Genomic DNA, 27,137 nt, shown 5'->3' with positions numbered 1-27,137 from the left:
CTTCCCTTAATAAAAATATTTTCTATCAAACAAACGCTAATAAAACATATCAAAATAGCGTGTACCAAAATATAAAGTCACTGCGCACGCTAAATATTGACGTCACTGGCTTGATGAAGTTTAATTCGCGTGTACCTAACTTTTTTATTTGCGTATACGTTAGCGTGTACCTAGACACAGCGCATCAGAAACCCATTTTACAAAAAACCAAATTTGGCTGGGTAATTTCTGGCCCACTGCCCAAAAGGTACGATCATCAAATCGTCACTTGCAATTTTGCACAACAGAATGAGTGTCATGATCTATCAAGATTCTGGGAAATAGAAGAGTGTCCACTTCTCCCACCTCTTTCCAAGGAGGAAATAGAGTACGAGGAACACTTTAAACCGACTCATAAAAGAAATTTGGATGGTCGTTTTGTAGTCAGTCTTCCATTAAAGAATTCGACTGATACTCTGCGTGAATCTAGGAGCAGAGCTGAAAAAAGATTCACCACAAAAGTGCTTTTTTAAATTTTCGATCTCTTGATAATAAGATTTTATTACGGTATTTGTTGTCGAATACTTAACTCCTGTGTAATGTGGTTTGCCTAACTAGTTCCACTTACAGTATACGCTCTGAGCTTCGCTGGTGTCGCTCCTAGCGGTTACTAATTCAACTTTTACCAGTAATTTTTAAATTTATTATTTAATTGTTATCGCTTAATATTTACAACGCTAAAAGGTAATTAAATTGTAATCGATTTTTTTAAGATTTTTCATTTTGACGTTCTATTGATAAAATATCAATTTCTTACTTCGGATACTTTGACAATAATCGTGTAGATGGCGCTAAGATTATAATAGATTATTTATAATTAGATATTACGGAACATTAAAAAAACTTAAATTTCAGTATTTAAAACGTAAGTATATTTAAGGAAAAAATATATACCACAGCTTTGACCAACTAATATTGTTTATAATTAATGTTTTTAATTTTAAATTAATCACTTTGACATTTATGTTAAATTTCCGGTAAACGTTTACAAACTTGTCACTACTGGCGTTCGCGAATTTGTAAATATCCCTCTACGTACGAGCTCACAGCGTATACGAGAATCCATTTTACTACAACAACTACTTTAATGAATTTTAAATGATAATTTTCACATTGGGTGTGTTGTTACATCATTTCTAATTTCAACACTCTCAGGGCCGGTTGTTCGAACGCTAATCAACACTGATCATTATCAAATAATTAATTACTGTCAATGTCAACTTTGTTTCGGTTGTCAAAACATAATTAATTACAATTCTGAGACTATAATCAATTAATATAACAATAATTATTAACATAATTAATAATAAATCTCATAATTGTAATTAATTATGTTTTCAGCAAACCAAACAAAGTTGACATTGACAGTTTTGGTGACAGTAATTAAATATTTAATAATGATCATTGTTGATTAGCGTTCGAACAACCGGCCCTTAAATATGACAGGTTATTTTAAACTACCTGTGGAACTGTCGTTTGTCTTGTCATCGTTCCGAGGTTCCCAACTATTTCATTTTCACTTGCCGTCTCACTTCCAACATGTGAACAAGTCATATCCAGATCTCAGATGTTACCTAGGACAAATTATATAATATTTTAAACATCCAGGTGTAACGTTTCAATCAGCCGATTGAACGCTACACCAAGCTCCGCTTGGTATTTGTCCCTCGGACTATATATTTCTATAAGCGACCCTACTATCGTCAAATCAATTAGTACCTACATCTCTTCGAAGGTATTTAATCCGATACAACTTTGTACTTGCTTCTTTTGCCATTGCCACGTAAATCGGGCACAATATTGGCATACATTATCGTGTTTGTGTGTAGGCCGTTAAACAATGGGTAAGTTTGATTATCTAGTTTTAGCCTAAGTTTTTCACTGATTTCTTTTGCACAGCAGATACCTACTTTCTCCTTGAAATAAAGCTTAAAAACATTTATAATTTTATTTCTTTTTCTCTGGTATATAATATATTACTTTATTTCCTGTACATAGTTATAATATTTTATTGATAGAATTCTTTCCGTTTCTTTTTATTTTTAATAATACCACGCCGTGGTCAGAGATTTTGCTGAGATCGTGTTTCTTTCAATGCTCAGCTTTATTTCTGATCGGGCTTTTCTTTTGGGAGAAAACTGATCCTTGTTTGAAATTTTCTAGCCCCTACCTCGGGAAGAAGACTTTAATCAAGCACTACCTGGAAAAGAAAACACACTACCTTGAAGAGCGAAACTGGCTTACAACCGTATCCTGATGCATCAGTAGAATGAATTAGACAAGACAGCCCTACAGAGACGAGACAGCCCAACAAGGGAGCCCTAGACTTCCCATAACTGCCGGCGACGACAAATTCTGCAGGGATTGGGGACCTCCTTTAGGAACTGTGACGGAAAGACTAGCTGAGTAAATTTTTATCTTTATAACTTTTGTACCGATTACCAGCAGGGTCTCGGTTACGGGCTCAGAAAATTAACTTGGTTGTCTGTATACAATAAAATGATTTTTGTTAAGTTTTTTTATATCTGAATAAATAGTATATTTAAAATGATTAGGTAGACTTTTTATTTCCTGTACCTTTCTGGGACGGGTGTGAAGGAAGAATGAACAGGGAACGAACCCAGGGCTGAGCAGTCGGGCAGAACACCATTCTGATGGATGGAACGGTGGACGTTTTTCTTTTGAATATCCTAAAGGATGTTCGAGGAATTCCTCCCCTCGTTTCTCCCAGCAGTGTGGTGTTGCTTAATGCTCTGGTCTTGTTATGATCAGGATGTTACAAAAATGGCGCCCAACGTGTGACGCGTGGGGATTTTGTAACATCCTGATCATAACAAGACCAGGGCATTAAGCAACACCACACTGCTGGGAGAAACGAGGGGAGGAATTCCTCCCCTCGGGGGGAGGAAGTCCATTTAGGAGCCGATTTTTTAAATGTACATATATGCGTCTGTACTGGGCCCAGGTATAGGATGTTCTTCATCTGTTCTTCTTTCATACTTTTCAGAAGACATAATTGCTCTCAAAAGTGGCTTGTCATTTTTAATTTTGTCATGGAATTCGGAACATGACATTACAGAATTTCCTTTAATATTGAGAAGCTCCTTTACAACAGGCAGAGATAATCTTCCTCTTTCAGCCGTCCATATAAAATTCATCATCGAAAAGATACGTTCAGTGTTTGGGGTTTCTTCTTTAGGTAGTAAAGTCCACTTAGGTTTCAGCTTTTTTAGAATTTTATCCACATTACAGAATTCTGTAGGTATAACGCTTACTATAGTTAAAGCGCTCTCTTCCATCTCTTTCCAGGTAGGATCACCTTGTAGCCTTAACCATTTGATTTAGCGCATGAAATTTCCCACCGTTGGGCCAAGTATTTTCCATTTTTTTAGCAAAGAAAAAAAATCCGGACATTTCTCATATCCGGACCACAATCCGGACATGTCTTTTAAATCCGGACTGTCTGGACGAAATCCGGACTTATGGTAACCCTATGTATAATACCATCTTGGTGACTAGCATGTACATTGCACGTGAGTATAACCTAATAATTTTTTAACCCTAGTCAAAATTTCAACATCTTTGCCTTTTATCAGGTTATATTCACTTTAGGTAAGCACTGATGATGACTGGCAAACCAGTCGAAAACTAGTTATGTGAATTTGATGTGGCCCTTTTGAGGGTTTTTTAAATATACCTTTTATACAGGATTTATTGTTTTTTGTATCACATGGTATACAGCCAACTACAGGAAAACTTTTTCCTTGTGGAAAAAAGATTCTTTAATCTAGAACGAACACTTCAGAATAATCCTATCATGAATGATATGTATGTTTCATTTATGGACGAATATATTTCATTGGGTTCATATGTCTAAGGTTGAGGAGCCTAGAGACCCAGTTCACTTCTATCTCCCACACCATGGAGTCCTTAAGGAGAATAGTCTCACTACTCAGCTGAGTGTAGTGTTCGATGGTTCTTGTCCTACCACTTCAGGTGTTTCAGTTAATGATCTTCAAATGGTCGGACCAGTCGTCCAAAATGATCTTATATCAATTCTATTTCGATTCAGGCAACACACGTATGTGGCTTCTGCTGACATCGCCAAGATGTATCGGCAAATTCTCGTTTGTCCTTCTGAACGAAGCCTCTAGCTAATTCTATGGAGACGGGATCCTCAGGAGCCTTTGCAAACTTATTCTCTGAACACGGTAACTTACGGCACTGCTTCTACCAGCTTTCTTGCTACAAGATGCTTGCTCCAATTATCTTCACTATTATGCCTCACTATCAGTCTAGTTTGACCAAATTTTTTGTATTGAGTTGTCTAACTTGTTTGTACTTTATTTAAAATTAAAATTTTTCATTATTATCCACAATGAACACTCAGGATGTGACGTCACTAACTGTCACTTTCAGTTTGCTCAAATTATTTGATCGTGGGACGCGGCCTTGACGCTAGCGAAGCAGCATATGGTGGCGTCATTTATAATCGAAGTATTGATCAACAAGGTAATATATCGGTGCGTCTCTTTTGTGCCAAGACAAGAGTATCTCCTCTAAAAAAATCAGCCTTCATGGATTGGAACTTTGTGGAGCCTTAATATTGTCACGGCTCGTGAAGAAAGTCACAGAACCGCTCAGGCTTTAATTTCATGATACTGTTCTTTGGACCGATCCCACTATCGTCTTAGGGTGGATCAGAACCTCACCACCACATATTCTTAAAACATTTGTGGCTAATAGGGTGTCTGAAATTCAATCCAGCACTTCGTCTGGTGCGTGGAGACATGTCGGTATCAAGGATAATCCTGCGGATTTATTGTCCCGAGGTGTGGAACCCAGTCGACTTATGTCATCAAAAATTTGGTGGCACGGTCCTCCCTTCCTCATGGAATCTCCTGATAGTTGGCCGGTCCTAAGCATTCAGCCTGAGCAAGATCTTCCAGAGACTAAGAAAGTTACTCATTCTTTGGTCACAAGCTTCGTGCACTCTTTTCCATTTCAGAATTACAGCAATTTCTCGTTTCTCACAAGAGTTATTTCTCGTTGTTTGCGTCTCTTCCGAAATAGCTCAACGTCAAGACGCATGGTTTCCAATCCTCTAACCACCATAGAGCTTCAAGCTTCTGTCATATGTATTGCAAAAATGGTTCAAGCAGAGATATTTCCAAAGGAACTTCATAACCTTTCCAAGGAAAAATCGCTGTCTTCTAAAAGTGAAATTCTTTCTTTAAATCCATTTCTGGATAGTGATGGAGTAATCAGAGTCGGTGGTAAATTACGCAACTCTAAATATGATTTTAATAAAAGACATCCAATACTTCTTCCTGCAAATCATCCTGTTACGACTATGATCTTTCGGTCGGAGCATCTAAGGTTGTTGCATGCCGGTTCTCAGCACTTATTGTCCGTCGTTCGTGAACGTTTTTGGCCTATTGCGAAACAGGTTGTTCGTCAATGTATACGCTGTTTTCATGCCAATCCTCCTCAATGTACACCCATGATCTTCCTGCATCTAGAGTAAATCCATCGTTTCCGTTTGCAATCACGGGAGTGGACTATGCAGGCCCGTTCACTCCCAAAACAAGACAAGGTAGAAACCCAGGTACTTACAAGGCTTATGTTAGTCTTTTTATTTGTCTAGCTACTAAAGCGATACACTTGGAACTGGTCACAGACTTAACTTCGTCTTGCTTCCTCGCTGCTTTAAGACAATTTATAGCTAGAAGAGGCAAGCCAGTTCAAATGATGTCCGATAATGGCACGAACTTCGTAGGTTGTCATAACGAGCTTAAGCATCTCGGTAAGTTTATCAAATCTAATGAAAAACAAATCGCGGAATCATGCTGCAATGATGAAATCAATTGGCAATTTATTCCTTCGCATTCCCCTCATTTCGGCGGAATATGGGAGGCGGGAGTAAAATCTATGAAATCGCATTTAAAAAGGATCGTTACGGGATCTCATTTCTCCGTCAACATTTTTGGCGAAGATGGTCTTTGGAGTACCTACGTTTCGGAGCCATTTGTCAGCGGTTTATTTCCTATCGAATACAGTCAGTTTTAAAGATTTCGGTCAATGAGGTGCCAACATATTTTTTTTCGTCCTTGAATTTTCAACCCTTAATAAAAAATTAACTACAACTGACCAAAATCTGAAACCAACTGATCTTTGGTGTCCGAAACGTGACCGATATGAGAATGAGGTGCTAACATTCCATAACCAGACAGATGGCGGCAGAAGAAGCCACATGTAATAAAATGTAATAAGAAGGTAAAAATAATAAAATACAATTGAAACATAAAATATTATTCTTTTAAACGTAACAATAAGCAAAACAGTTACAGCTTTGTTGTTTATGTAAATATAAAAATTATTCTATTTTAAATAAAAATGGTTTTTGTTTTTTTTAACATATAAAGCCGACCTTTAACGACTCGTGTACTTCGCAAGTACAGAATTATTCGCCTACTTGGAAAGTGCGATTGCAATTGACAAACAGGGGGGAGAAATTAAATGTCCAGCAAACGACGGCAATGTTGCCAGATTCCTTTTAGCGGGAATTTTAAAATTTTGTAGCAGTTTGGTTTTAAATTTGACAGTTCTGTTTTCTCAAGTCAAAAATCTTAACCTTACTTTTACAAGTGATTAGGATTATTATTATTTTATTTACATGTAAATTGAAACAATAAATATTGTGCTGTGTCATAATTTCAAACTCATTCTGTTGCAGTCTTTTCCAGTTGATAAAATTGCAATTCAAAAACTTTTAGGTAGGTACTCCTACATGTAACTTCCACATTATTATTTATTTTTTAAGTATTAAGGTTGATGTTGATATCAAAAATTTAGATTTCAAAGATAGTTTTATGTAGGTAGATCATGGACCTATAAATAAAGATAGGTTCTTTATTTATAGGTCCATGAGGAAGATACTAATAGAGTAATACTAGATAATAGATTAGATACAAAGTAAGCTGTCAGTAGTATAACTGCCCATGTAATCACCTGTTCTGTTATGTTATTTTTTTAGATTTGCACTGTATGGATGGCACAGGAAGAAGAGAACAAGAGTACAAGAACATGAAACATCTTATTATGAATGTATATGTATGTGATCCTCAAAAAATTATTTTACAAAACAAGATAGAGAAAGAGCTTTAAAATCCCAAGGATCCTGCAAAATGTTTATTTGGTGTACTAGTCGAATAATAGTATCTAAAAATATTGAAACTATTTTAAAACACATTACGGGCATGAGGATGATATAGAGCACTTACATAAACACCAAAATCAGATAAATATCTCTTCAACGTTTATTTTGAGACTTTCTTCAAAAATGTAAGTAAAATATTTGCATATCGACGGCGGAAAGGCAGGACTTCATAACTGAAAAAATTTTATAACATGAGTTACTTCAGTTTTCGCTTTAGAATAAGTGTATCGGCAGCTATTAAACAGCGATTACAGCTGGGAAAGTTTCCGGAAGGCTTCCAAAAGGCTTTCCCAGCTCTAAAAGCTGTTTAATAGGTGCTGATACACTTATTCTAAAGTGAAAACCGAAGTAACTCATTTTATACAAATTTTTCAGTTATGAGGTCCTGCCTTTCCTCCGTCGATATACACAATATAATTTAGAACAATAATGTTACCACTAAACCACTTTTTAAATATTAATCATGAATATTTAGAGTTTACAATTTCAAACTAGTGTGGTTCAGTAGTATTTCAAACTATACCTATATTTTACTTTTTTAGTAAACTTCAGACTGTTCAGGATAGCATAATAGCATAGGAGGCGAATTAAAAAGAATTGATTTACTTACAAGAAAAGATATCACAAACATTAAACTCTCTTATGGCATTGATTTGAAAGATGGGTATATGTACAATGATGATGCAACCAGTGTTTATTTTTGGGTTGAATGCTTACAGACTTATGTCCAATAGTATTTTACAAACAACAGGGCATACTGATGGATATTCATTCTGAATTTAACATTTATGTCTTATTTTCCTTAATACTGTGCCAAAAGGAAATGTTAATTAAGTTTGGTAAATCCTTTATCGCAATCGATGGAACTCATTCCTATGACTTTGAACTTATGACAGTATTAGTAAAAGATGAATTTGGGAATGGATTTTGTACTGCTTTCTTATTTTCAAATAGAAAAGATACCTACTTTAATTTACCAATTTTTTTAAATACATGTCTGTGTTGGTATTATATGTATAGTCAAATGTTTTCATATCAGGCATAAGCGACACCTTTTACAATGCCTCGTCAAATGTAATGGGTATTGCTCCTAATAGACTGTTAAGTGCCTGGCACATAGATAGGGCATGGTAAGTAAATCTTAATAAAATATCTGATTCTGAAAAAAATCCTATTATGTATACAAGATATATTAATGATGGTTTATTAGAGAGTATTAATAGCTTTTTGGGTAGACTTCTAAGTGATGCAGATACATACAATTTTAGTAAGTATTTCCAGTAGAACTACTGCAATAACATCCAACAATGGGCCTATTGTTATAGGAAGGGGTTGTGGAATTAATACCAATATGACCATTCAAAATTTTCATAAAATTTTGGATAAAAGGGTATCCATTAGTTGTGATTAGTTAAGTTTAAAACTTGGCACTCATGGAGAGCTATACCATAATATATAATAGGTATATCTCATAATATTACATCTCATATTGTTCACTACAGTAGTAATGAGTGAGCCTGCATACACAGAACCATAATAATATATTATAGTTCGTGTATGCAGGCTCACTCATTACATTAGTGAGCAATATGAGATATAACATATTATAGTATAAGTCTCTGTGCATGACCAGATTAACATGTTTGGTGCCCATCTCGAACAAGCTCCACTTGGCTGGTACCACATACTTAAATCATTTATTTATTTACACAGTACTACTCACATAACTTATGTGTCGTCAGTACTTTCCGTAAAACCTTCGTGATGCTACCCATACGTCATGGCCACTGAATGTGTTAAGCTTGTTAATGTAGGAGAGTTATACTAAAATATATATCTTATATTATATTGCCTTAAATAGAAAAAATAGCTTATTTAAATTGAATCCATGTAAGTTTTGATTTAATGAAATAAACCTTTTAATCAAAAAAGTGTTGTTTACTTGTGTACACCCAGCAATATCCTGATCATAGATAAATAATATAGTATTACCGGATCCTGATATGCAGACGCCAATAGGGCTTTTCATCGATTGTCATTTGTTTCGAGCTTCTGTCATGAGTCACAATATTAATGTATCTACGTCATACGTCTTTGGTTTGTATCATTGGTATATACCAAAAACGTACGACATAGATATATTAATATTATGTTCGAAACAAATGACTGAATGAAATGCCCTATTGAATAGGGCTTTTCATCGATTGTCATTTGTTTCGAGCTTCGGTCAAGTGTCACATAATATTAATATATCCACGTCATACGTCTTTGGTTTGTATCATTGGCAATATCAATAACATATGACATAGATATATTAATATTAGACAACACATGACAGAAGCTCGAAACAAATGACTGAGTGAAAAGCCCTATATCATGTAAATACAAGTCATAAAGATGTCTTTCTACGGTTAAAATTTCACAGCCTAAAGACATCATTTATGTAACTTCTCAAGCCGTCACAAAATGACTGCAATAAGAAAATAGAATTTATTAAACTCGCCTTGCCCCCAGGCAAAGTAAAGGTGCTAGGCCACTAAGAATGTTTTTTTCAATTTTTTTTATTTTGTGGCTTTAGCGTCTAGCTATTTAGCCAGATACATGATGAGAATTAATACTATTATAATACATATTAAAACTAATTCAAATTACTAGTAATTTTATTAATATTCTGAATAATTATGTAACCACTTAATACTAAAATAAAAAAGTGTCCATCTATACTCTGTACTATCCCAACACATTTCCACCTTTGAAATCGTAAATTTCCATTCCCATTAAAAAATAATTTGTACTGTATAAGTATATTTCTTTTGAGCTTCATTTTTTTTCAAAATACTGCAACATGAGTTTTAATTATGACACAGTACAATACTTGTTTCAATATTTACATGTAAATAAAATAATCCTAATTACTTGTAAAAGTAAGGTTATATTAAAATTTAAGAATACAGAACTCTTTAGGTTCGTTCCAAGACGACACATTTGTACGCAGGGTTGTTAACAACGCAACTGAATATTTCCGTAGAGGGCGCTTCAAAAATCCGTAGAAATCGGTTATGAGATGTTAGCACCTCATTGATCGAATTTCGTAAAAATAATTATACCATTCTTTTGCTCACGGTTTGTACAGCAATGATCACTAGGTTTCAGATTTTGATCACCTGTAGTTTATTTTTTATTAAGGGTTGAAAATTCAAGGACGAAAAAAAAGATGTTGGCACCTCATTGATCGCAGGGTTGCCAGATGAAATTTCAGAATATCCCTAGACGGGAACTTCAATTTCCCCTAGAAATCCCTAAATCGTATTAATTTGACCTAAAAAAGAAGAAATTGACAGATGACAGCTGTCAATTGAATTTATAACCTATTAAACACTATGTTTAATCCACTTTAATCATTGATTAGGTAATGTTTTAATGTTTACTTAGGAATATTTATGTCAGGAAACAATAAATAATGACAATAATAATAATATTTGAACAAAAAGATATTTAATAACAACAAAAAATGGCGCCAGCACAGTTTAATAAATCCCTAGATTTCAAAAAAAATCCTTCCAGAGCTGAAAAAGCTTCAAAAAATCCCTAGATTCGGGGAAAATCCCTAGACATGGTAACCCTGATTGATCGAAATCTTTAAAACGAATGACTGTATTCGATAGGAAATAAAGCGCTGACCAATGATCACCTATATTGAACATTGATCAGGCTTTTTTTTGCACTGAAAATAATTATTAAAGTTGCAATAACCTTAGCACGCACGCGCAGTCCATTAAAAATTTTATATCTAACAGGAGCTCTGTTCTTTATTTGAAAAATTTTCAAGGACAGTCACTCTTCGGTCCGAGTAAAATGATTCTGTCTAAATCTTGACCAGAGGGGTAGCGGCGTGTAATTTGGGTTGCCTATATAAACATCGACGAAATTTGAGTTATTTAAAACGCTGAAAAGACTAGTTAGTGATAATAAAAACCGATATTTACTGCGGTTACATGATATTTAATATTAAAATATTATTGGATGTGGTAGAATGTAGACTCTTTGTATAATTACCAATTGAACAGTGAAGCTGTTAGATCAATTTTCCGATTCAATCATTTCTACTGTTTACAGTTGTGTGTTTGTGTTTGCTTTTGAGTATGTATTTCATTTTCTTGACATCGAAAATGTTAGGTGTGGAAAGAATTAATAAGTGCGTGAAATGCGAAAAAGTGTATAAACATAAACATGATTTAAAAAGACATGTAAAAAGTTCGCATCCCGACAAATTGGATGCAATTGCCCCTTTAAAAGTGCTTAAAGGCAACGTCTATAAGTGCACACATTGTGATAAACAATTTAGATATAAGTCAAGTTTAAACTTTCATGTCAAAAAAGTGCACACAAATGTATCAGTTTATGCAGAAACTAAAACATTTCATCATAAATGTTCTGTGTGTAATTATCATGCAACTTTTAAAAAGGACTTTATTAAACATTATGAAACTTCTCATAGCATTCCTATGCAATAGGATACAATAGAGTTTTCCAACCATGATGACTTTATTTCTTGGAAGAATAAAATAGAGCTTGAAACAAATGCTAGTGTCGTTTTATTGCTGAAAAAGTGAACTACATAATTGCCACCGATAATAAACAGGCCATTTCGCGATTCAAGTTTATCAACACAAATTACACGCCGCTAATATTCGGGTCAGGATCTAGAATCGAGTATCAAAATTGTTGCAAGCTTTTTACTCTTCGAACCACCTTCGAACGAACCGTTTTCTTACAGTGTTGCGCGATTTTGAATAAGTAATAAATTATAAGTTCTGATCCAGAAAACTCAGAATTGATTTTTACATTATAATCAAACGAAGCGGTTATAGTTAAATTTGTTGCTATCTAGAGAATGTAAAGATTATTCGTGATAATAAGAATTGTAATAGATTTCTTTGTTGTGGATATTAGGACTATTTTATTCCAAGGAGATTAAGTCAGATCACACTATTGGCAACTGAGAATCTTAAAACATATGTCTTATTATATGCATTGTTGTCAGGTCTAAAAGTTACTTTTTCTCTTAAACTTTTTTATATCTACCTAATAATATTAGTATAATTATTATATTATATTATATTATATTATATTATATTATATTATATTATATTATATTATATTATATTATATTATATTATATTATATTATATTATATTATATTATATTATATTATATTATATTATATTATATTATATTATATTATATTATATTATATTATATAATTATATTATATTATAATAATTATACTTTCATTTTTTAAAAAGGAATTTCTTTTTTAAGGAATGATAATATTATATAAAACTGGTGATTTTTTCCTTCGCCATGCGACGGGGGATACAATCAATTGCCATGTACAGTCGCTGTACTCAATTTTTTCTGGCATCCTCTAATTTTATTTGACAACCTCCAACGTTTTCTGACTCGTACTTTTTTTATTTTATAACTATAAGAAAGACTGGATTGATTTCGCTAATTTTGATTTTGAAATATTTTTAGAAGTCGTGTTCTCACCATAGGTATAATAACACAATAGATTAGGCCAGGTCCGAAAAATAGCGTAACGCGGAGCAGTTCGGGTCGGTGGTCTATCTATCTCTCTTTACCGGCGCTTAGCTTTCTCTCTCTAGCATATGATGGCTGCCGCCTCTGTGTCACTCAAGGTTCATAGATAGTATGCAATAATCTACCTTGTGTGTCACTGTCGTTCCATTACTCCCACCTCTTGGTAGATACGCTCACACTGGCACGACAGACAAAGATAGCTAGACCACTGTACTTAACCCGCGAGTAGTCACGCCGTTAGATAGAATCTCACATTTTATCCTTTTTCGCGATAACTTGATGAAAAATTTTTAAATTTTGAAAAAATTTCGTAAGTGCCTCGAGGAAGGGTGTAGTAATACGTAGGATTTTTTTATTTATTTATTTCTTCTTCTTCTTCTTTTTGTGGAATTTATGGCTATGGGGACAGCCAATTAGCTTTAATAATTGTTAGAAATAATATAAAATAAAAATTTGTTGTAAATCCGTATTTAAATTCCAATTTTGAGATAGAATCTAACACGCGACTATTCACGTTACAGAAGTGAGCGCGACTACTTCCGGGTTAATATTGGCGTTACACCCAGAGATATGTCAAGAATAGATCTGGCTAGGGATATGCTAAATAATGCATCGGGGTGTAACGTCAATATCAAGTACGGTGGTCTAGCTATCTTTGTCTGTCGTGCGAGTGTGAGCGTATCTACCAAGAGGTGGGAGTAATGGAACGACAGTTAAGGCCGCGTCCCACCATCAAATAATTTGATCAAACTGGTTTGAGCAAACTGAAAGTGACAATTAGTGACGTCACATCCTGAGTGGTCGTTGTGGATAATAATGAAAAATTTTAATTTTAAATAAAGTACAAACAAGTTACACAACTCAATACACAAAATTTGATCAAACTAGACTGATAGTGAGAGCACAGATTTTTAGAATTTCAAAAAAACTGCAATTGTGATGTCACTTTGACGTACTTCCGGAGTTTGCTCAAATTATTTGATGGTGAGACGCGGCCTTTACACAGAGGCGGCAGCCATCATATGCTAGAGAGAGAAAGCTAAGCGCCAGTAGATAGAGATAGATAGACCACCGACCCGAACTGCTCCGCGTTACGCTATTTTTCGGAGTTGACCAAATCTATGTGTATAATATCTTTGGTTACCCCTCGATGCCACAGTATAGGAGGCCGATGCATTGAGTAGCATATCCCTAGCCAGATCTATTGTTGACATATCTCTGGTTCTCACTATCAAATAATGAACCGTGATAGTGCGACGTCAAAAGGTCCAAAAAGTTTCCAAACAAAGCAAAGGTTTGACGTCTGTGAATTGTTTATACACGTGATTTGTGTAATCCATTTTAATTTTATTTTATTTTAACAATAATCTGCACATTTTTTCTTAAGACACAATCCTTGTTAGTCATATCAATCATATTGCTTTTAATTTTATAAATGTCCTTACACAAAATCAAGGATTTACACACTACATAGTACTTACTGCTCTTCAGGTTCTTAACCAGTCCTATATGGAAATATGGTGGGAAATATACTATGAGCATTGATTACAATCACGGGTACCCAACACCCAACACATTACCATTTTGTAAAAATTAAACATCTTACAATAAGCAATATATTCCAATTATAAAAACCAAAACAAACACCACGTGTGAATTTTTGCTTTGTTTGGAAACTTTTCAGAGTAGCCAACATTGATTTGACGTCACGACTATCAAGGCCGCGTCTCACCATCAAATAATTTGATCAAACAGTTTGAGCAAACTTGACGTACTTGAGGAAGTACGTCAAAGTGACGTCACAATTGCAGTTTTTTTGAAATTCTAAAAATCTGTGCTCTCACTATCAGTCTAGTTTGATCAAATTTTTTGTATTGAGTTGTCTAGGCCCCCTCACCATCAAATAATTGACAGTTATTTGATCAAACTTGACAGTTAGTGACACAAACTATACATACTAACTGTCACTTTGTGTCACTAACTGTCAAGTTTGATCAAATAACTGTCAATTATTTGATGGTGAGACGGAGCCTTAACTTGTTTGTACTTTATTTAAAATTAAAATTTTTCATTATTATCCACAATGAACACGCAGGATGTTGTACAAGAATTCATCTGTACTCAGTAGATATATCTTTAAAACACCCTGTAATTATCTACAATAATTACTTTCAGTTATTTATGTCATCATAACAATATTACAACCTTCATTCGATTATATAAATATTGTTAGCCCAGATCACGATTCAACTAATAATTGCAGAGTCAATTATAAACACTTTTCATGGTCGATGCTGAATAGGCATTTCTAAAAATATAAACAGTAAAACTATAACAAGGGAATTCATAATATTATATTAGACATTCGTCATTCTATTTTGGTGATCAGACGTAATATTTCCACATTAAAGATAGTGTCTCTTTCTACACGAGATGTTCTTTGGGTGCGGCGCTACCAGCTTATACTCATGTGAGTGTAAATAAACCAACTCAACAAGTAAAAGCGTATCAATTATTCCACCCCTCGGATAAGGGATAACCACCCTCACCGGGAGAAGATAGCCTTAGTGCCCAGGGCTGTCATAATGTGACGTCACTAACTGTCACTTTCAAGGCCCCGTCTCACCATCAAATAATTGACAGTTATTTGATCAAACTTGACAGTCAAACTTGACTAGTGACACAAACTATACATACTAACTGTCACTTTGTGTCACTAACTTTCAAGTTTGATCAAATAACTGTCAATTATTTGATGGTGAGACGGGGCCTTCAGTTTGCTCAAACCAGTTTGATCAAATTATTTGATGGTGGGACGCGGTCTTTACGGTCCACTTGATCAAACTGGTTTGAGCAAATTGAAAGTTAGTGACGTCACATTCTGAGTTTTCATTGTGGATAATAAGGATAATAATGAAAAATTTTAATTTTAAGTAAAGTACAAACAAGTTAGACAACTCAATAAAAAAAATTTGATCAAACTAGACTGATAGTGAGAACACAGATTTTAAAATTTTAACAAACTGCAATTGTGACGTCACTTTGACGTACTTCCGGAGTTTGCTCAAACTGTTTAATCAAATTATTTAATAGTGAGAACACGACTTAACGCTCGGTTTCATAATCAGATAAAGTGAACTTTAAATTTTAAGTTGGTACCTTTATCAATAGCTAAGGCCATGATACTGTAAATAAAGGCTAAGGCTAATAAATAAATGGCTAAGGCTACGTCGGGGCCGGCGTAGCTAAGCGGTAGTGTGCTTGGCTCGCGTGCCGGTGGTCCGGAGTTCAAATCCTACCGCCGGCAAGAACAACTAGACATTTTTAAAATTTTTATAGGCCCCAGGTCGACTCAGCCTGAATAAAATGAGTACCTTGGGTAAAACCAGGGGTAATAATAGGCGGTTGAAGCGTGGCACGCTGTTGAAGGTGGTTGAAGGTGTTACCTTCCTTGTATACCGTAGGCCCTAGATATTCGCTCTGAGCGTTAACAAAGTGTCAAAACAAAATCGACCGACCTGCTCATGGTGGCGGTTTTTTGAAATTTTATCAGGACGCTTTGTGTATGTTTAAATGAGACATTTAAAAAAAATGCCGTGTCACGCTAGTGATATTATGTATTAATATAAACAGAAAATAAAAACGCACTTAATCTGATATAAATTCTTCTATTTCCAATATTGATTATCAGTTTGATTTTGTATACATAACCTCACTATCGCAGTTTATGTCAATAAATCTTTATTAACGAAAAAGAAAATATTTTTGTTGCACTATAAATTACAGTATAAATTAATAACTAATGAATTCTAACAATTGTATTCGGTTATTATCACTACAAAATAAAATATTCAAGTTTAACAAAATAATCCCATAAGACTCAATAGGTTTGTTCCAACACGACCGAGAACCGTCACGAAACGGTAACGCTCCTGCGCAGTAAAGAAAATCCGTTCCAACAAAAATATGATCGTCATCGGATCGTCCTTCCCACTGTTCCAACAAGAATTGTGATCTTTCGGTGACGGTTTCGTGATGATCATTTCAGTAATCGGGCAAATGCATAATGTGCTGGTTGGACTGACTTGAGCACTAGGATTTAATTCTTTAAATTTTTTGAGCCTTTGATCGACTAAAAGCACACAAGCTGTCACCAACAAAAATGACAAATATATGATTACCGTCATGGGACGATAACTGGTCGATACAATTACGAACATGCGCACAACAAACGGTACAAGTAGTTTCGTGACGGTTTCTGGGCCGTCCAAAAGTTCATGTTGGAACAAACCTAATGTTAAAACGTCCTGACAAAATCTGACAGCGTGTCACGTGACTGTAAGTAGAGGGGAGACGCACGGAGTCAATAGCAGACTACCCTGCTATACTCCCAAAGCCACGTGAGCGGTATAAAACGGGAGACTATTCATATTACCTTTATCAATGCAATAATTCATATGGGTAAATGTCAACGTTAAAGTGAACTTTTGTTGATGTTTAACACTTTAAAATTGACATTTACCCATAGGGCTTTTCATCGATTGGCATTTGTTTCGAGCTTCTGTCAGATGTTGTATAATCTGTGTACAATATTAATATACACGGATTATACAACATAAGACAGAAGCTCGAAACAAATGACTGTGAATGAAAAGCCCCATATGATAAGGTTACCAACTTAAAATTTAAAGTCCACTTTAACTGATTATGAAACCGCACGTAAGGAAGAAGATCTCTATACCTACTCTATACATTGAATCTCATCAGATATCAAATGCGTTATTAGTTGTATAGAAAGTGTCTAAATAATGTGCTCCTTGTTCAAGAATATCTCTATTTTTGACAATATCGAAAATTAATATACGGAAAATATGTTTATAAATAAAAATAAGTTTAAAATATTGTTTATTTATTAGGTATAATAAAAAGTGTTTTTCAACATTTACTCTGCGATAAAGTTTAAAATTCAAAACCCTCCAATGATTGACAGACGCCTATAAAAGACTTTGGCCAGAAGCAGAAGACCAAGCTGCTAGGTCAATTCTAGAGAGTCGTCAATGGACGACACCTGCCACAAGCCAAGAATTTATAAAATATTCAGTGATGAGCGAGCTAATAACGGGCAAAATAACGTAAAAGAGAGAAAAGATAACACGTTGTGAAATAAAAAGAGATGACACTAGTAGAGATGTAAAATTATCAATAGGAAGCTATACTTAAATTTATATTACATAGTTTCTCACCTTTAGACGTCTGTGACAGGAGAATTTTATAAAATTGTGTGTGGCACTTGCCATCATAGATATAACAGAATAGATTAGGCCAGTTCGAAAAATAGCGTAACGCGGAACAGTTCGGGTCGGTGGTCTATCTATCTCTCTCTACCGGCGCTTAGCTTTCTCTCTCTAGCATATGATGGCCGCCGCCTGTGTGTCACTGTCGTTCCGTTATTCCCACCTCTTGGTAGATACGCTCACACTCGCACGACAGACAAAGATAGCTAGACCACCGTACCTGATATCGGCGTTACACCCCGATGCATTGAGTGGCATATGACTAGCCTGATCTATTTTCTTTACATATCTCTGCTTGTCATACTCCTTTCATACTAAAATTGTCTAAAGATGGTGAAGTATGTAATGTAATGTAAATTTATAGGTTCCTATCGATAGTTTAACACCTCTGCTAGTTTCAACTCTTTTTATTACACAACGTGTTATGTTTTCAATCTTTTGCGTTATCATGCGTAAGCAAGGTTTGATAATTGAATTGAGTTGAAGCTAGTTTCTATAATAACAACATTCTTGCTGAATAGGTATACAGTATGATGAGTGCACTAAGAACAGGCAAAATAACGCAAAAGACGGAAAACATAATACGTTGAGAGGTAAAAAGAGATGAAACTAGTAGAGGTGGGAAATTATCAATAGACATCTATAAATTTACATTATATTCATAGTTTCTCACCTTAAGACGTATCGGATGAGTTTGGCGACGTATAGGAGTCAAACTGTGGCAGGAAAATTTTATAAATTCTGTCATAATTTGACTCCGATACGTGGCCAAACTATCAATATAAGGTAAATTTCTAGGTTTTTATATATAATTTCCCACCTCTACTGGTTTCATATCTATTTATTTCACAACGTAATATGTTTTCCGTTATTTTGCCAGTTATTAATGTACTCATCACCGTATATTTTTACCACCAAACTCTGAACAATGTTATCTCGTTCAAATATTTTAATCTGTTTGTCCTTTGTCCAGTGTATGTTATTTGTATCGTTAATTTTAAGTAAATGTCTTCATTCTGGGAAGGTATACTTAGATCGAAAGTATGCTTGGGCAAGATAATATTAATAAATAACTATGCTCAATATTTGCATTTTATTTTTAAAAATAAAAAAATATACCTATATAGGTGCATAATTTGCCTTTAATCGGTTTAATAAATACTTATATTATATATTCGATAGTTAATTTGTAAGTAAGGGGCTTATTGTTAAAATGTTAATAAATGGTGAACTTATATATAATATGGAAAAAACATTAATCGAAGCCATCGAGATAAACTTGTAAATATTTACATTTATATGTAATATTTCAACCAAGTTCGTTGATTTAAATAAATATTGAAACTCAGGCAACACTGCTGATGGTAACAACAATTTGCATTAAGTGCACTTTACATCAACAATAAATTGAACAATAAATTGACCAAGTTATTCAAGGCCAAATTTGACGTGTTCTCAAAGCACAATTTGACATCCAAGTTTGTTCGTTATTAACTTGACGCCAATAAATTCGTGAATTTCTTGAAAGCAAAATTTTCTTGTCCTCAAAAAAATTGAAGGAACTTGGAATAAATGTTGTAAAAATGTCAATATTTTCAGTAGTACCAATGCAATGATTTTTTTATTAGAAGCTTTTGAATGTCGTTTGTTTCTTTGTTTGAGTAAAGTGTTTGATTTGAAACAGAATAGAATAGAACAGATTAATAAAATAAATAAAATAGAGAGATAGATTAGAATAGATATATAGTATAAAATAAACTGAAATAGAATAGAGTAGAATATAATAGAATAGATGTAATATATATGTAGATACTTACTAATAAAGTATTTGATTTAAAACAGAATAGAGTAGAATGTAACAGATTAAATGAAATATATAGATAGATTAGAATAGATATATAGTATAGAATAAAGTAAAATATAATATAATAGGTGAAATGATTGTGAAAAGCAATAGTTTTAAGTACCTAGGATCGGTATTACAGAGTAATGGAGAAATAGATGGAGATGCATGCAGTAGAATTAGGGCTGGATGGATGAAGTGGAAAGAAGCGAGTGGTGTGTTGTGACAGAAAAATTCCAATGAAGCTGAAGGGAAAATTCTATAAAACAGCCACAAGACCGGCTATGATGCGCGGAACTGAATGTTGGGCAGTGAAAAAGAAAGCGGAACAACGAATGCATGTGGTGGAAATGAGAATGCTTAGATGGATGAGTGGAGTGACAAAGAAGGATAAAATTAGATATGAGTATATTAGGGGAAGTCTAGGTGTGGCACCAATTGATGCCAAAATGAGAGAGCATAGGTTAAGATGGTTTGGTCATGTTCAACATCGAGACGTTAATCACCCAATACGAAGAATAGCTGAAGTGCAGATTCCTGGAAGGAGTAGGAGAGGAAGACCAAAGAAGACGATAAGGCAGGACATGTTGGTAAAGGGGATTAACATTGATATGACTCAAGATAGAATTGTGTGGAGAAATGCAATTAGGGAAGCCGACACTGCATAGGGATAAGGCAAAGAGAATGATGATGATGATAATAGGTGTAATGTGTAGATACTTATATAGAATAGGTTTGAAATAGAGTAGAATATAATAGAATAAAGATACTATATACCTACATCCCTAATAGCACAAGGATGTCCTTCACAGACTTTAGGGAGGTCCGTTTTCGTCCAAGGAACGTCCTATTTTGGTCCAAATGTCGCGCTACCGAATGTCTGTTGGACGTCCACTTAAGGTCCGAAGGGACGTACATTGGACCTTAATCGGACGTCCTAGGGGACGTAAATTGGACCTTAACAGGACGTCCTATTTTGGTCCAAATGCCACGTTGCCAAACGTCCAATGGACGTCCACCTAACGTCCGAGGGGATGTTCAGTGAATGTCAATTGGACCTTCATAGGATGTCCCAGTTTGGTCCAATGTCTTGCTGCCGAACGTCCATCTAACGTCCTGAGAGGACCTCCGGTGGACATCTAGCATCGATATTTAGACCTGTGGAGAATGTATGGTGGGAAATAAAAAATATATTTTTAAGGAACTTATATTACATCTTATATTAAATTACAATTATTGGATATTACATTATTTACATTAAATTACAATACACTTCTCCAAGAAATTAACGCACCACCTTAAAAATAGGGCATTTTTGATGTCTCGAATTTTCTAAACCTGTTGTCTCATCTGAGTGATTTTTTAATAATATAGCCTAGGCTATAGGTTACATCCTTAAGCTTGTCATGCACTGGTAGCTATACTGTAATATATGTATATTATATCATATCGCTCTCTATAGTAATGAGTGAGCCTGCAGACAGGGAACTAATGGTTCCGTATGTGCAGGCTCACTCATTACTATAGAGAGCGACGTGATATAATATATATTACAGTATAGCTCCCCGTGCATGACAAGCATAAGGCAGTAACCTATAGCCTCAGGCTATATTATTATAAAAAAATCACTTAGATGGGACAACAGGTTTAGGAAATTCGAGACATCAAAAATGCCCAATTTTTAAGGTGGTGCGTAATGCACTGTATATATAGGTAAACTTATATACAGGCTGTAACAAAAATAAAATTTTTGTGTTTATTTAGTTGGCTATCTATTATAGTGTACAATCATCTAGACTAGAATATTTTGAACAAACTAAAAACATGAATATATCATCGAAAAAATAATAAAAAGGTCTTAAAATGCTTGGTTAGATATTAAGATCTAGTTAAAAAGAAACCAAAAACTGTATATTTTCTACAGAACGTAGATTATGAATTTTTAAGCCAGCTAATCCCATTTATTATACAGGGTGTCCCGAAAAGATTGGTCGTAAATTAAATCACATATTCTGGGACCAAAAATAATTTGAATGAACCTAACTTACCTTAGTACAAATATGCACACAAAAAAAGTTACAGCCCTTTGAAGATACAAAATGAAAATTCGATTTTTTCGAATATATCGAAAACTATTAAAGATTTTTTATTGAAAATGGACATGAAGCAATATTATTGCAGTAACATCTTAAAGAAAAATTATAGTGAAATTTGTGCACCCCATAAAAATTTTATGGGGGTTTTGTTCCCTTTAACCCCCCCAAACTTTTGGGTACGTTCCAATTAAATTATTTCTGCGGTACCATTAGTTAAACACTGTGTTTTTAAAACTTTTTTACCTCTTTCTATTTTTTCGATAAAGCTCTTTTTATCAAGATATGGCTTCTTTTTAAAATGGTTCAAAATATACCTAAAAATGTAAATCATAAATAAATTTTCATATTATTAGTCTCTACAATCGTACTTAACCATATACAAATATGTGGTGGATTTGACAAATATTCAAAATATCACGATAAAAACTGACTTCAAAAAAGTACTAAGAGGCAAAAAAGTTTTAAAAACATTGTGTTTAATAGTACCACAATAATAATTCAATTGTAACTTACACAAAAGTTTGGGGGGGGGGGGGTTTAAACGAACAAAACCCCCATAAAATTTGTATGGGGTGTCGGGTGTCCAAATTTCACTATACAGTGGAACCTCGATTATCTGTCTCTCTATTAACTGTTAACCATTTTGTAAGAGAGACTAAAAACTTTTTTTACAGTCACCTCCTGTTTTCATATGATATTTTTTGACATGTTTTGTAGTAAATTCAATTATCTATTTACTACAAAACATGTCAAAATTTACATGTGAAAACAGATGACCCTAAAAATGGTTTTTCGTCTCCTACAAAATTCATGAAAAAGCAGATAGGAGGTATTGTCACATCACCGACGATATACCAGAAGTATATGTGGCCATACCAAATAATACATCCTTGATAAATATAAACATTTTTATTGCACAAAATATATATATTTCTATATATATATATATTTTTTTTTCCATAATCATCACTACGATGATGATTCATTTGTATTGAATTGTACATTGCAATTCTCTGATGTTTGGGAAAAAGGGCTTAAGTCAGAATTGCACATCGATAATGTTTTGATGATTTCTGGACCAGAAAAATCGGCTCTTTTTATTGGTACATACAGTTTAAGTCTGCAACACTTTTTTATGGTCCAGAAATCATCAAAACATTATTGATGTGCAATTCTGACTTCAGCCCTTTTTGCCAAACATCAGAGAATTACAATCTGGTCATAACTGACCAATGAGCAATTTTAATTTAACCTAAATTACTACTGTTCCTTAAAATGAAGAGCTTACCCTATAGCGTCTCTTATCTAATCTAACAAGATCGTGCACTATTCTAACATACACAGGCACACAAGCACTACGCTCTGCTTTTCACTATCACCTATCACTCAAACTAGTTCAAAAGGCTTTGTCCTCTTCAATCTTCTAGTTTGTCCAGTAGTAGATATCGAGGAGCTGGATTTCCTCAATATTCTCATACTTATGAAGTTGTTGTTGCTCATGACCTCCTGCTATCTTCTTGATGACTATATTATCCAGGTTCCATTCCTAGGTCTTGATATTTGTTTATAAAGTAATATCTTATTATGCATCGACAATGTGGAGTTTCTTCCAACTAGTCAATACACTTTTTATAGGTATCTTTCTTTTGCCTTTCATAGCCACAACAAGGCTATAATACGTTTCCTTCCTGGTTTTTTTGTAGACCACTTTCAGCTGATTCTAAAAAATTAAAATGAATGGTAATTTTTCTATTCTTTACAATTAAAAATCAAAAGAAATAGGAAATAGGTACTACTATTTACAGGTAATAATATGCATAAATAATTCGTTTCCTAAAGAATACAGAAAATTGAAAACGTTTTTATAATACTTACATAATTGTTTAAACAAAAGAGACCCAGCCAGAGCAAAACTAACAGACAGAACTGCAAAAAAGCCACTAATTTCCATTTTCCCACCCCCTTATCTTATATGCATTTTCCAATCAAAATTTTTAGGTTGTCATGAACATGAAAGACTCAACCTCAACAAATAATAATAAACAAAAAGCTCTACAGCTCTACTTCCACTTCCCGCCAAATGGACACAGGTTGGTGACACTGAATTCACGCCAAATAAATGAAAAAATAGAACAATTTTCTTTTTCGTCAATTTCTTCACGTGAAGTTTATAACGAACAAACTTAGATGTCAAAGTGTGCTTTTACACGTCAAATTTGGCCTTGAATAACTTGGTCAATTTCTTGTCCAATTTATTGTTGATGTTTATTGTTGATGTAAAGTGGACTTAAGTCCACTTTACATCAACAATAAATTGGACAAGAAATTGACCAAGTTATTCAAGGCCAAATTTGACGTGTAAAAGCACACTTTGACATCTAAGTTTGTTCGTTATAAACTTCACGTGAAGAAATTGATGAAAAAGAAAATTGTTCTATTTTTTCATTTTATTTGGCGTGAATTCAGTGTCACCAACCTGTGTCCATTTGGCGGGAAGTGGAAGTAGAGCTTTTTGTTTATTATTATTTGTTGAGGTTGAGTCTTTCATGTTCATGACAACCTAAAAATTTTGATTGGAAAATGCATATAAGATAAGGGGGTGGAAAAATGGAAATTAGTGGCTTTTTTTGCAGTTGTCTGTTAGTTTTGCTCTGGCTGGGTCTCTTTTGTTTAAACAATTATGTAAGTATTATAAAAACGTTTTCAATTTTCTGTATTCTTTAGGAAACGAATTATTTATGCATATTATTACCTGTAAATAGTAGCACCTATTTCTTTTGATTTTTAATTGTAAAGAATAGAAAAATTACCATTCATTTTAATTTTTTAGAATCAGCTGAAAGTGGTCTACAAAAAAACCAGGAAGGAAACGTATTATAGCCTTGTTGTGGCTATGAAAGGCAAAAGAAAGATACCTATAAAAAGTGTATTGACTAGTTGGAAGAAACTCCAGATAATAAGATATTACTTTATAAACAAATATCAAGACCTAGGAATGGAACCTGGATAATATAGTCATCAAGAAAATAACAGGAAGTCATGAGCAACAACAACTTCATAAGTATGAGAATATTGAGGAAATCCAGCTCCTCATATCTACTACTGGACAAACTAGAAGATTGAAGAGGACAAAGCCTTTTGAACTAGTTTGAGTGATAGTTGATAGTGAAAAGCAGAGCGTAGTGCTTGTGTGCCTGTGTATGTTAGAATAGTGCACGATCTTGTTAGATTAGATAAGAGACGCTATGAGGTAAGCTCTTCATTTTAAGGAACAGTAGTAATTTAGGTTAAATTAAAATTGCTCATTGGTCAGTTATGACCAGATTGTAATTCTCTGATGTTTGTCAAAAAGGGCTTAAGTCAGAATTGCACATCAATAATGTTTTGATGATTTCTGGACCATAAAAAAGTGTTGCAGACTTAAACTGTATGTACCAATAAAAAGAGCCGATTTTTCTGGTCCAGAAATCATCAAAACGTTATCGATGTGCAATTCTGACTTAAGCCCTTTTTCCCAAACATCAGAGAATTGCAATGTACAATTCAATACAAATGAATCATCATCGTAGTGATGATTATGGAAAAAAATATATGACAAGATTTTGTGCAATAAAAATGTTTATATTTATCAAGGATGTATTATTTGGTATGGCCACATATACTTCTGGTATATCGTCGGTGATGTGACAATACCTCCTATCTGCTTTTTCATGAATTTTGTAGGAGACGAAAAACCATTTTTAGGGTCATCTCTGTTTTCACATGTAAATTTTGACATGTTTTGTAGTAAATAGATAATTGAATTTACTACAAAACATGTCAAAAAATATCATATGAAAACAGGAGGTGACTGTAAAAAAAGTTTTTAGTCTCTCTTACAAAACGGTTAACAGAGGTCACAGTTAATAGAGAGACAGATAATCGAGGTTCCACTGTATAGTGAAATTTGGACACCCGACACCCCATACAAATTTTATGGGGGTTTTGTTCGTTTAAACCCCCCCAAACTTTTGTGTAAGTTACAATTGAATTATTATTGTGGTACTATTAAACACAATGTTTTTAAAACTTTTTTGCCTCAGTACTTTTTTGAAGTCAGTTTTTATCGTGATATTTTGAATATTTGTCAAATCCACCACATATTTGTATATGGTTAAGTATGATTGTATACCCTATTCCACGAACATACGCCTGTTTTGGTTTACTTTGACAACGAATATTTTACTGTGCAAAATAAGAAGAACGAAAGTAAATTGCAAATTACATTGTTGTTTATTGGAATAATTATTAGCGCCATTTACTTTCGTACTTCTTGTGTTGCACAGTAAAATATTCGTTGTCAAAGTAATCCAAAACAGGCGTATGTTCGTGGAATGGCCCATAGAGACTAATAATATGAAAATTTATTTATGATTTACATTTTTAGGTATATTTTGAACCATTTTAAAAAGAAGCCATATCTTGATAAAAAGGGCTTTATCGAAAAAAGAGAAAGAGGTAAAAAAGTTTTAAAAACACAGTGTTTAACTAATGGTACCGCAGAAATAATTTAATTGGAACGTACCCAAAAGTTTGGGGGGGTTAAAGGGAACAAAACCCCCATAAAATTTTTATGGGGTGCACAAATTTCACTATAATTTTTCTTTAAGATGTTACTGCAATAATATTGCTTCATGTCCATTTTCAATAAAAAATCTTTAATAGTTTTCGATATATTCGAAAAAATCAATTTTCATTTTGTATCTTCAAAGGGCTGTAACTTTTTTTGTGTGCATATTTGTACTAAGGTAAGTTAGGTTCATTCAAATTATTTTTGGTCCCAGAATATGTGATTTAATTTACGACCAATCTTTTCGGGACACCCTGTATAATAAATGGGATTAGCTGGCTTAAAAATTCATAATCTACGTTCTGTAGAAAATGTCCAGTTTTTGGTTTCTTTTTAACTAGATCTTAATATCTAACCAAGCATTTTAAGACCTTTTTATTAATTTTTCGATGATATATTCGTGTTTTTAGTTTGTTCAAAATATTCTAGATGA

At 33.9% G+C, this 27,137-nt stretch overlaps 3 long non-coding RNA genes across 3 annotated transcripts; all 3 read left to right on the top strand.

Annotated features, from left to right (window-relative positions):
- Positions 1-1,821: 1,821 nt before the first annotated feature.
- LOC126884347 (uncharacterized) lies at positions 1,822-2,590 on the top strand. Its single transcript, XR_007697977.1, has 2 exons — positions 1,822-1,883; positions 2,203-2,590. It is a non-coding gene; the product is annotated as an uncharacterized LOC126884347 (long non-coding RNA).
- A 3,963-nt stretch (positions 2,591-6,553) lies between these two features.
- On the top strand, positions 6,554-9,312 carry LOC126884341 (uncharacterized). The gene is made up of 3 exons (XR_007697969.1): positions 6,554-6,815; positions 7,076-7,383; positions 7,801-9,312. It is a non-coding gene; the product is annotated as an uncharacterized LOC126884341 (long non-coding RNA).
- Positions 9,313-24,387: 15,075 nt separating this feature from the next.
- Positions 24,388-25,723, top strand: LOC126884339 (uncharacterized). The gene is made up of 2 exons (XR_007697966.1): positions 24,388-24,777; positions 24,926-25,723. It is a non-coding gene; the product is annotated as an uncharacterized LOC126884339 (long non-coding RNA).
- Positions 25,724-27,137: the final 1,414 nt, after the last annotated feature.

Source organism: Diabrotica virgifera, chromosome 5 (genome assembly GCF_917563875.1).
Source record: "Diabrotica virgifera virgifera chromosome 5, PGI_DIABVI_V3a".
NCBI lineage: Eukaryota > Metazoa > Arthropoda > Insecta > Coleoptera > Chrysomelidae > Diabrotica > Diabrotica virgifera.
The sequence above is the reverse complement of the archived record's forward strand: the minus strand, read 5'-3'. Positions and strand labels throughout refer to the sequence as shown.